General features: G+C 39.2%; 1 long non-coding RNA gene across 2 annotated transcripts in view; it reads left to right on the forward strand.

The window, feature by feature from the left end:
* Positions 1–900: 900 nt before the first annotated feature.
* The window catches only part of LOC150001871 (uncharacterized), a 48,532-nt gene continuing 37,092 nt past the window's right edge, over positions 901–12,340 (forward strand). For both annotated transcript variants that reach the window (XR_016513062.1, XR_016513064.1), the window contains exon 1: positions 901–1,021. This is a non-coding gene — a long non-coding RNA (uncharacterized LOC150001871). The remainder of the gene's footprint in view (positions 1,022–12,340) is intronic.

Genomic DNA, 12,340 nt, shown 5'->3' on the forward strand with positions numbered 1-12,340 from the left:
ATCTCACAATTCCATACTGTTTTCCATAGTGACTGCAACAGTCTGCATTCCTGTCAACAGTGCACTAGGTTTCCCTTTTCTCCACATCCTCACCAGCACTTTGTTGATTTGTTAATGACCATTCTGAGGAGTGTGAGATGGTATCTCATTGTGGTTTTTATTTGTATCTCTCTGATGGCCAGTGATGTTGAGCACCCTTTAATATGCCTAGGGGCCCTCTGTGTGTCTCCTTGGAGAATTGTCTGTTCAGGTCCTTTGCCTGTTTTTTAATTGGATTGTTTGTCTCTGGTGTTGAGTCATATGATTCTTTATATGTTTTGGAGATCAAACCCTTGTCTGAGGTATCATTGGCAAATGGTTTCCCATATGACTGGTTCCCTATTCATTTTGCTGATGTTTTCTTTAGCTGTAAAGAAGTTTTTAATTTGATGTAGTCCCATTTATTTATTCTTTCTTTTATTTCCCTTGCCCTATGAGATATATTGGCAAAAATATTGCTGTGTGGGATATTTGAAATTTTACTGCCTCCTGGTTCTTTGAAAAGATAAACAAAATTGATGAGCACTTAACCAGACTCATAAAGAGAGAGAGAGAGAGAGAGAGAAGACTCAAACAAATAAAATCAGAAACAAAAGAGGAGAGAGGAGAAGATGGCGGAGGAGTGAGGAGAGGCTGCGGTTTCAGACTCCTGAGACCCATTTGCAGTTTGGGCTAATTGCAGTCAGAACATCTCAGTGAGCAGCTGGACACTGGCAGGAGTCGAGCCAAGGCACTGCTGGATTAGAGAAAAACCATCTGGGAACAACCTGTTTAATGAGGATAGTGGAGGAAAAGGGGACGAAACGGGATTCCTGACTGGGGCGGCTGCCCGAGCTGCGGCTGTAAGTACACAAAGGCTTTTTGGTGACCACAGGCTACCCAGGAGAGGAGTTGGGAGGAGAGCGGATCTCTGCCTGCTGGCAGAGACGGGACTCGACCAAGTGGCATTGGTGCTGAAGGACAGGAGACAGCGTGCTGCCGGGTAAGTGAGAACATAATTCTCCTTTATATTTTTCTCTAGTGGACAGTGGAGAGGGGAGGAAAATTTGGGGGTGGTAGGCCATTCTTGAGGAGCGCAGGCGCAGTGGTGCGCTCATCCACTCCCCAACCCTACCCTTGGATCGCGGGGGCGCGCATAGAGAAGTGCTCTCACTCACTGGCTCAGGTGCGCAGGGCCGTGAGTCCAGGCGTCCCTCGGACACTCCCCAATGGACATAAGATCAGTGACCCAACGGGCACAGGGAGGGCCCACTGAACACGCAGAGGACCGTGCGCAGACACCCCTAGCCAGCTCCAGTGGGCGCCGGGCCCCAGGCCGGAAAGCAGACCACTAGCTCAGGCTCTCTTCGTGCCCGCCCAGATGGTTGAGGGAAGGCGGGCGACTGCGGCACCAGAACAGCGGGCAGCAGCGACTCACAGACACTCACTTCCACTGAGCACAAGTGTCCACGTCCCTGCCCTAAGAGGTGAGAGACCAACTCCAGGAGCTCGGCTCAGCGGGACGAAGGCCATGGGCACGCAAGCCAGAAAACACCTCAGCCCGGGGACAATAGGCGCCAATCGTGGGGCAAGCTCTCGGCCGCCCCGCCCGTGCAGGGGCTCGCGCGCAAGGACACCTCGGCGAGAACGCGGAACCACCTCGGCCCGGCAACAATAGCCACCAACCACGGGGCAAACTCTCAAGCAGCCCCGCCCGTGCAGGGGCTCGCGCGCAAGGACACCTCAACTGGCTCCGGCGGGCAGCAAGGGAGAGTGCCGTGCCGGTAACCGTGGGCACGCACCATTGTGGCAACCGCAGGCGCACACCATTGCTGCAAGAAACAAGAACCTCTGAACTGCCATACTAGACTAGCAGTGGACGCAGAAAAAGAAGGCGACACACCAAGGCTAAAACGGACATTTCCACAAAAGAATTCGAGATAAAGTGGATAGAGTGACTTTCAATCAACAAGCCAGAAGGAAGATCTTAACAAAAAAAATCTGAAATATAACGAGACAGCATAAACAAACCATATAAAAGGTACCCCAAGAACATCAGGCTCAGGAGATCAAAGAGACTGCACCACTGAAACCCCCAGATCTACCATAAAGAATCTCATACCACAAAGGTGGGAAGGCAAAGCAGACAAATCCAAATAACAAAAACAAACAAGAAGAATCCAACATAGTAAGATGCAGAAACAACCTCTCAATGAAAAGAAAAGAGGAATCCCCAGAAAGAGAGGTAGATGGAATAGACATAGCCCAAATGTCAGACATGGAATTCAAAACTATGGTGATGAAGAAGCTCAATATGCTCGAAAACCTCAAAAACAACTATGACAACCTCCAAGGAAGTTACCAACAGTTCCAAGAAAATTACAGGGAACTTGCAGAGAACTACACCAGCATAAAACAAGACATAGAAACTATCAACAAGAACCAGGAAGAAATGAAGAATGCAATCTCTGAACTGAAAAACACAGTAGAATCAGTCAAAAGCAGATTAAACGAAGCAGGGGATCGGATTAGTGAGTTAGAGGATAATGTAGGTAATAATTCTCAAATGATACAGCAAAATGAAAAAAAGATTGAAAAAATATGAACAAGATGTAAGGGAATTACAGGATAGCATTAAAAAAAATAATATCAGGATCATAGGAATAAGAGAGGGAGAAGAAAAGGAGCATGGAATTGAAAAACTGATAGGAGAAATAGTGACAGAAAATTTTCCGAACCTGATGAGAGAAAAAGTTATGCAAGTCCAAAAAGCACTGAGAGTTCCAATCAAGAGGAACCCCCCAAAACCCACTCCAAGGCACATAATAGTTAAAAAGGCAATATTCCAAGACAAAGAGAGAACCCTAAAAGCAGCAAGAGAAAAGCAGCAAATAACTTACAAGGGAGCTCCAATAAGGCTATCGACCGATTTCTCAACAGAAACATTACAAACCAGAAGGGAATGGTCAAAAATATTTCAAGCAATGAAAAACAAAAGCCTACAGCCAAGAATACTCTACCCAGCAAGGCTCTCATTCAAAATAGAAGGTGAAATAAGGAGTTTCCCAGACAAAGGAAGACTAAAAGAATACATCTCCACAAAACCAGCATTGCAAGAGATGCTAAAGGGAATATTCTAAGAAAAAGGAAGAGAAAAAACAAAAAAGAGTAGAGAAACAGAGATACAAAATGGAAATGAATAAATACATGTCAATAATAACCTTAAATGTAAATGGATTAAATGCTTCCATTAAAAGACATAGGGTAACGGAATGGATAAGAAAACAGGACCCACATATTTGCTGTCTACAAGAAACGCACATCAAAACAAAAGATTTACATAGACTGAAAGTAAAGGGATATAAAAAAATATTCCAAGCAAATGGACCTGAAAAAAAAGCTGGGGTAGCAGTCCTCATATCAGACAAAATGGATTTCAAAGCAAGGGCAATAAAAAGAGACAGAGAAGGACATTTCATAATACTTAAAGGAACTAATCATCAAGAAGATATAACACTGATAAACATATATGCACCCAACATAGGAGCACCCAAATACATAAAGCAAATACTAGAAGACCACAAGAAGGATATTAACAACAACACACTCCATTATCAACAATAGACAGATCATCCAAGCAAAGAAACACCAAGGATATACAGGCATTGAACAACACACTAAACCACATGGACTTAACTGATATATATAGAACTTTTCACCCCAAAGAAGAAAAATATACATTCTTTTCAAAGGCACATGGGACATTTTCAAAGATAGACCACAAAATAGGACACAAAACAAGCCTCAACAAATTCAAGAAAATTGAAATTATATCAAGCATCTTTTCAGACTACAGTGCCTTGAAACTAAAAATCAACCTCAGGGAAAAAAAATCAAAGACACCCAAACTCATGGAGAATGAATAACACGCTCTTAAATAACGAATGGGTTAACAATGACATCAAAGAGGAAATCAAGAAATTTCTAGAGGGTGGGGGAGAGAAATTGGGGGAAAAGGGGACAACTGTAATTGAAAAACCAAAATAAAAAAATTAAAAAAAATAAAAATAAAAAATAAAATAAAATAGCTTCTGAGGGGAAAAAAAAAAAAAAGAAGAAATTTCTAGAAACTAATGACAATGAACACACAACAGCCCAAAACCTATGGGACACAGCAAAAGCAGTCCTAAGAGGGAAGTTCATAGCAATACAGGCATATCTGAAAAGACTAGAAGAATCTCAAATAAAAAACCTAGCCATAAAGCTACAAGAACTAGAACAGCAACAACAAACAAAGCCTAGGGCAAAAAGAAGAAAGGAAATAACCAAGATCAAAGCAGAATTAAACGACATAGAAACGAAACGAACAATCGAAAAAATCAACAAAACTAGGAGCTGGTTCTTTGAAAAAATAAACAAAATTGACAAGCCTCTAGCCAGGCTCATTAAGAAAAAAAGAGAGAAGACCCAGATAAACAAAATCAGAAATGAAAGAGGAGAAATCACGACTGATATCTCAGAAATACAAACAATTATAAGAAATTACTACAAGCAACTATATGGCAAGAAATTTGACAACCTAGTAGAAATGGACAGATTTCTAGAAACATATAACCTTCAAAAACTGAATCAAGAAGAAGTAGAAAGTCTCAACAGACCAATAACAAAGAAGGGAGTTGAAACAGTAATCAAAAATCTCCCTGCAGACAAAAGTCCTGGACCGGATGGCTTCACAGGCGAATTTTACAAAACATTTAGGGAAGAACTAACTCCTACCATCCTCAAATTATTCCAAAAAATCCAAGAAGAGGGAAAAACCCCAAACTCTTTCTATGAAGCCAGTATTACCCTAATCCCAAAACCAGGTCAAGACACAGCAAAGAAAGAAAACTACACGCCAATATCACTGATGAACATAGATGCAAAAATCCTCAATAAAAGTTTGGCAAACAGGATCCAACAATGCATCAAAAAGATCATACACCATGGATCAGGTGGGATTCATCCCAGGGATGCAAGGATGGTTTAATATTTGCAAATCAATAAATATAATACATCACCTAAACAAAATGAAAGACTAAAATCACATGATCATATCTATAGCTGCAGAAAAAGCATTTGATAAAGTACAACACCCATTTATGTTGTAAACACTCAGCAAAATGGGAATAGAGGGAGCATACCTTAACATAATTAAGGCTAGATATGAGAAGCCTGAAGCCAACATCATACTCAATGGACAAAAACTGAAAGCATTCCCCCTGGAATCAGGAACTAGACAAGGCTGTCCACTCTCCCCACTTCTATTCAACATAGTGTTGGAAATCCTAGCCACAGCAATCAGACAATACAAAGAAATAAACGGCATCCAAATTGGGAAAGAAGAAGTAAAGTTATCACTATTTGCAGATGACATGATAGTATACCTAGAAAACCCTATAAAATCCACAAAAAGACTACTTGATATAATAAGTGAATTTGGCAAAATAGCAGGGTACAAAATAAATATACAGAAATCTAAGGCATTTCTGTACGCCAACAATAAAATATCAGAGACAGAAGCAAAAAAGAAAATACCATTTACTATAACAACAAGAAAAATGAAGTACCTAGGAATAAACTTAACCAAAGAGATAAAAGACCTGTACACTGAAAATTATGCAACATTGAAGAAAGAAATTAAGGAAGATACAAATAAATGGAGGCAAATGCCATGTTCTTGGATGGGAAGAATCAACATCATCAAAATGGCCATACTACGCAAAGCAATTTACAAATTCAATGCAATCCCTATTAAAATACCAATGACATATTTCACTGACCTAGAACAAATGCTCCAAAAATTCATATGGAACCAAAAAAGACCCCAAATAGCAAAAGCAATCTTGAAACAAAAGAACACAGCAGGAGGAATCACGATACCAGACATCAAACAATACTACAAAGCCACTGTGATCAAAACAGTCTGGTACTGGCATAAGAACAGAAATATAGATCAGTGGAACAGAATTGAAAGCCCAGAAAAAAACCCAGGCCTTTATGTTCAACTAATCTTTGATAAAGGAGGAAGGAACATAAAATGGAGTGAGAAGAGCCTCTTTAACAAATGGTGCTGGGAGAACTGGATAGGGACCTGCAAAAAAATGAAACTAGACCACCAACTTACACCACACACGAGAATAAACTCAAGATGGATTAAAGACTTAAATGTAAGCCGTGATACTATAAAAGTCCTAGAAGAAAACATAGGCAGGAAAATTTCAGATATCACACGTAACAATATCTTCACGGATACATCTCCTAAAGCAAGAGAAATAAAGGAAAAAATAAACAAATGGGACTACATCAAACTAAAGAGTTTCTGCTCAGCAAAAGAAAACATCAGCAAGATGAAAAGGAAACCAACCATATGGGAAAACATATTTGCCAATGACATCACAGACAGGGGACTGATCTCCAAAATATATAAAGAGCTTATATGACTCAACATCAAGAAAAACAACCCAATTAAAAAATGGGCAAAGGACCTGAACAAACACTTCTCTGAAGAGGACATACAGGAGGTTCATAGGCACATGGAAAAATGCTCAACATCATTGGCCATCAGAGAGATGCAAGTAAAAACCACAATGAGATACCACCTTACACCTGTCAGAATGGCCATCATCAACAAATCAACAAACAACAAATGCTAGCGAGGATGTGGAGAAACGGGAACCCTACTGCACTGTTGGTGGGAACGCAGACTGGTGCAGCCACTATGGAAAGCAGTATGGAATTACCTCAAAAGATTAAAAATGGAACTGCCATTTGAACCAGTGATTCCATTGCTAGGATTATACCCGAAAAATCCTAAAACCTTAATTTAAAAAAACTTATGCACCCCTATGTTCATAGCAGCCCTGCTTACAATAGCTAAGTGCTGGAAACAGCCTAAGTGCCCATCTGTAGATGAGTGGATCAAAAAACTGGGGTACATCTACACAATGGAATACTATGTAGCAGAAAGAAAGAAGGAGCTCCTGCCATTTGCGACAACATGGATGGAACTAGAGAGAATTATGCTTAGTGAAATAAGCTAGGCAAAGAAAGCAAAATACCATATGATATCACCCAATACAGGAAATTAGAGAGCAACACAAATGAACTAAATAGGCATAGTCTAGAATAGTAGTCAGTAGGGGGTAGGGGGGAGGGAGAGACGGGGGATAAGTAAGGGAAGGGTCTAGTCAAGGAACGTATATGAATGACTCATGGACATGGAGAACAGGGAGGGATATAATTGTGGGAGTAGGGATGGGCTGGGAGGGGGGAGCAATGGGGGAAAAATCGGACAACTGTAATTGAATAACAAAAAAATAAAATTAAAAAAAAAGAAACAAAAGAGGAGAAATCACAACTGATAACACAGAAATACAAAAGAATGTAAGAAATTACTTTAAACAACTCTATACTAAGAAATTTGACAACTGGGTATAATGGAAACATTTCTGGAATCACATAATCTTCCAAATTTGAATCAAGAAGCAGAAAGTCTAAAGAGACCTATAACAACTAGAAATGTGGAAGCAGTAATAAAAAAGTGTGAACATACAAAAGCCCTGGACCAGACCACTTCACAGGCAAAATTTACCAAACATTTCAGGAAGATCTAACTCATACTTCTCAAACTATTTCAAAAAATTCCAGAAGAGGGAAGACTCCCGAACTTTTTTATGAGGCCAGTATTATCCTAATTCCAGAACCAAGTCAAGACACAACAAAGAAAGAAAACTATAGGCCAATATTGCTAAAGAATATAGACACTATAATCCTCAGCAAAATATTGGCAAACTGGATCCAGCAATACATTAAAATGGTCACACACCATGATCAAGTGGGATTCATTCCAGGGATGCAAGGATGGTATAATACTCAAAAATCAATAAATGGAGTACACCACATAAACAAATGAAAGACAAATGTCACATGATCATATCAATAGATGCAGAAAAAGCATTTGATAAAATCCAGCACCCATTTATGATAAAACGGCTCTGCAAAGTGGGAATATAGGGGAGCATACCTCAACATAATAAAGGCCGTATATGAGAAACCTAGAGCCAACATTATACTCAATGAGCAAAAACTAAAAGCTTTCCCCTTAAGATCAGGAACAAGACAAGGATGTCTCTTTTCACAACTTTTATTCAATATAGTATTGGAAGTTCAAGCCACAGCAAACAGACAAGAAAAAGAAATAAAAGGCATACAAATTGGAAAAGAGGAAGTAAAACTGTAATAATTTGCAGATGACATTATAGCATACATAGAAAACTCTATAGGCTCCACCAAAAAAACTACTTGACCTAATAAGTGAATTTGGCAAAATAGTGGGATACAAAGTCAATATTCAGAAATAGAGGCACTTATGTGCATCAACAATGAAATACCTGAAATAGATACTAAGAAAAAAAATTCCATTTACTATAGCAACAAGAAAAATTAAATACCTACGAATAAACTTAACCAAGACGGTAAAGTCCTGTAGTCAGAAAACAACAGAACACGAAAGAAAAAATTAAGGAAGATACAAATAAATGGAAGCATACACTGGGTTTTGGAATGGAAGAAGTAATATTAAAATTCCATACTACTGAAAGCAATCTACAGATTCAACACAGTCTCTATTAACATACCAAGGACATATTTCACATATCTAGAACAAACATTTCAAAAATTTATATAGACACAAAAATGACCCTAAATAGCTTCAGCAATCTTGAGAAAGAACAAAGTACAAGGGATCATACTTGAATCAAAAACAGTCTGGTACCGGCATAAGAACAGACACATATATAAATGGAACAGAATAGAGCCCAGAAATAAACCTATGTCTCTATGGTCAATTAATATTTGACAAAGACAATAGGAGAATAAAATGAAGTAAAGGTAATCTCTTCAACTAATGGATTTGGGAGATCTGGACAGGCAAAAAAAAAAAAAGAAAAGAAAGAAAGAAACTAGACCACCAACTTACATCATACAGCAGCACAAACTCAAAATGGATAAAATACTTAAACATAAGCTGTGACACCTTAAAAGTCCTAGAAGAAAACACTGGTAATAAAATTTACCTAGTTATTATGATTTGTAAATTACCTAGTCTTTTTTGATTCATAAATTAACTTTAAAACATTATTCCATTGGAATCTAACTTTATCCTGTGAAGTATTGTTCTTCTTTCAATAAAATTAAAAAACTTAGAGGTAAGAATAATATTTATATGGTATTTATAATGTAATGAGTGTTGTTCTTTGTACTTATTAACTTTTTTGATTTTCACAAAAACTGTTAAAGTAGCTTGCATGATTCATTTTACTGATGAGAAAACTTGAGGCACAGAGAGGTATAATAATTTGCCAAGGTCAATGGAAAATTTGGGATTTGTGTTATGTAATTTACCTCAAGAAATGGTAAAGCTAGAATTTGATTTTATACATTTTCAGTCTAAACTAGTGTTGTTCATAGATATTTAGTGTGAGCCACATGTGTAATTTTACATTTTCCTGGTGTTCAGTATAAAAAGAAAAAAGAAAAAAAGAAAACTAATTTTAATAATATATTTTATTTAAACTAAAATACCCCAAAATACTGTCAGCATATAATTAATACAATAGAATTAGATATATTTTATGTATTTTTTCTCACTGTCTTCAAAATTCAGAATGTATTTTGCAACACAAGCAGAGGATGTTAATTTAAACTACCTATATTTCCAGTGCTTAAACTGGCTTTGAACCATCAGGCCTAAAGTCTTTATGTACAGATAAGAATATTAAGTTTGGAAAAATGAATCCCCATACTCAGAGTTAATCAGGCACATAAATACCAACTTGGTGATCAGACTTCAAGAGAAAAATCAATCGCCAAGACTCCATGCCCAGATGAAATTACTACTGCCCTGTTGTGTGAAGTATGGCTCTGAGATATCCCTTTTGCAAGGTTTCTCTTAGGAGTCAGTCTCTATGGCTATATAATCATCTCCCATACCTTGAAGGCCATACTAGCTGATTTTACTCTCTACTATTTGTTTATTTACATAACTTTTAAAAAGTTACATGAAGCATAAAGAAAAAGTAAAAATAATTCAAATCTCCGTGGCCTATAAGAATGCAGCAACTCCTTTTCATATATTCTTTCTGTTTAAAAACAGGCAAACTGTGCAAAGCATGTTGTCATAATGCATTTCAGTTAGGGAAGAAGGCTGGAATCCTATGAACTTCAGAAAGTGTGTTGTGTTAGAAATGTCCTCGGAGATCCAAGATGGCGGAGGAGTAAGTGGAAGCTACACTAACCTCCTCCCAGGACCAGTCTGGATTTACAACTTAATTTTGGAGAAATCATCTGGAATAACCAACGGAACACTAGCTGGAAAGAAGTCTTATAACCACGGAGAGACAAAAAAGGCCGCTACATCACAACGTGACCGGTAGGGAGTGCGGAGACGCGGAAGGGCTGGCTGGGCTCACACGGGTGGCTGCTGAAGGGACTGAGAAACAGCTCAGCAGCCGGGGATTCACCCTGAGAAGGGCAGGGTCTAAACCCCCAGCTGGGCTTCCCAGCCTACAGCGACAGAGTGGAAAGTAAAATAGTATCAGCTGTGAAAAACGAAAAGCCACAGGCTTTCTTGCTAGCCGGAGAGAAACAGCAGGAGAAAAAGAGCTCTTAAGTGGATCACATACGAAAATATTTTGGCCACCACTTACCCTGGGCTCAAGCAGAGGGAAGGCAGAGAGGACTGGAGACACTTGGGGAGAATTTGGCACGGTGGCTTTGAGGGGAGAATTGGAGGAGCAGCTGACTGGGTCCCAGTGCTGACTCATCCCCAGTACTGCGGGTAGACCATTCCCCTCCAAGTGGCGTCAGCCTGAGGGGAAGCAAAAGCCCTGCCTACAGGAATTAAGCTGCCACACCCACAGTTCTTAAGCCTGACAGCTAATCACAGATTGAATAGATTAACAATCAAAGAAGACAGACAACAGCAGTAGATCCCTGGAAGTCTCCAACAGGCTGCCTAGGGCCAGACTGGTACATGATCTGACGCCACCAGAGGCAGATCCAGGAAGTGCAGATCATTCCAAGAAGCACCAACAAACAATAGGAGTCAAAAAAATGGGGAGACAGAGAAACAACCTCCCATCAAAAGGAAAGGTAGAATCCCCAGAAAGAGTGCTAAATGAAATAGAGGGGAGCGAACTATCAGATATGGAATTCAAAACATGGATTATGGAGAAGCTGAATGAGCTCAGCGGAAACTTCAAAGAACTCCAGAAAAACTACAAGGAACTCACAGAAAATTACGTGAGCATGAAAAAGGACATAGAAGCTATCAATAAGAGCCAGGAGGAAATGAAAAATACGATCTCTGAATTGAAGAACACAGTAGAAGGAATTAAAAGCAGGCTAGAGGAAGCAGAAGATCGGATCAGCGAGCTGGAGGACAACCTACACAAAAACTCCCAGACAATGCAACAAAATGAAAAAAGACTGAACAAGACTGAAGAGGTTCTAAGACAGCTGCAGGACAACATGAAACGTAATAATATCCGTATCATAGGAATTCCAGAAGGAGAAGAAGAAGAGCAAGGGATAGAAAACCTCTTTGAAAAACTAATGACAGAAAACTTTCCTAACATGACGAGAGAAAGAGTCACGCAAGTCCAGGAAGCACAGAGGGTCCCAATGAAGATGAACCCCAACAGGCCCACCTCAAGACACATCATAATTAAAATGGCAACATTCAAAGACAAAGAGAGGATCCTAAAAGCAGCAAGAGAAAAACAACTAATAACATACAAGGGTACTCCAATAAGGCTATCATCAGATTTCTCAGCAGAAACACTACAAGCCAGAAGGGAATGGCAAAAAGTATTCCAAGCAATGAAAAACAAAGGCCTACAACCTAGAATACTATACCCAGCAAAGCTCTCATTCAAAATGGAGGGTGAAATAAGGAGCTTCCAAGACAAAAGAAGGCTAAAAGAATACATCTCCACCAAACCAGCAATGCAAGAGATGCTAAAAGGTCTGCTCTAAGAAGATAAAGAAACAGAGAGAGACAGAGAAGAATACGAGTACAAAGGGGAAAAATGACAATGAATAAGTACTTATCGGTAATAACCTTAAATGTAAATGGATTAAATGCTCCAATTAAAAGACATAGGGTAGCTGAATGGATTAGAAAGAATGACCCACATATATGCTGTCTACAAGAGACCCACCTTAGAACAAAAGATCTACACAGACTGAAAGTAAAGGGATGGAAAAATGTATTCCAAGC

This window comes from Furipterus horrens, unplaced genomic scaffold (assembly GCF_987537825.1).
Source record: "Furipterus horrens unplaced genomic scaffold, mFurHor1.1.pri manual_scaffold_9, whole genome shotgun sequence".
NCBI lineage: Eukaryota > Metazoa > Chordata > Mammalia > Chiroptera > Furipteridae > Furipterus > Furipterus horrens.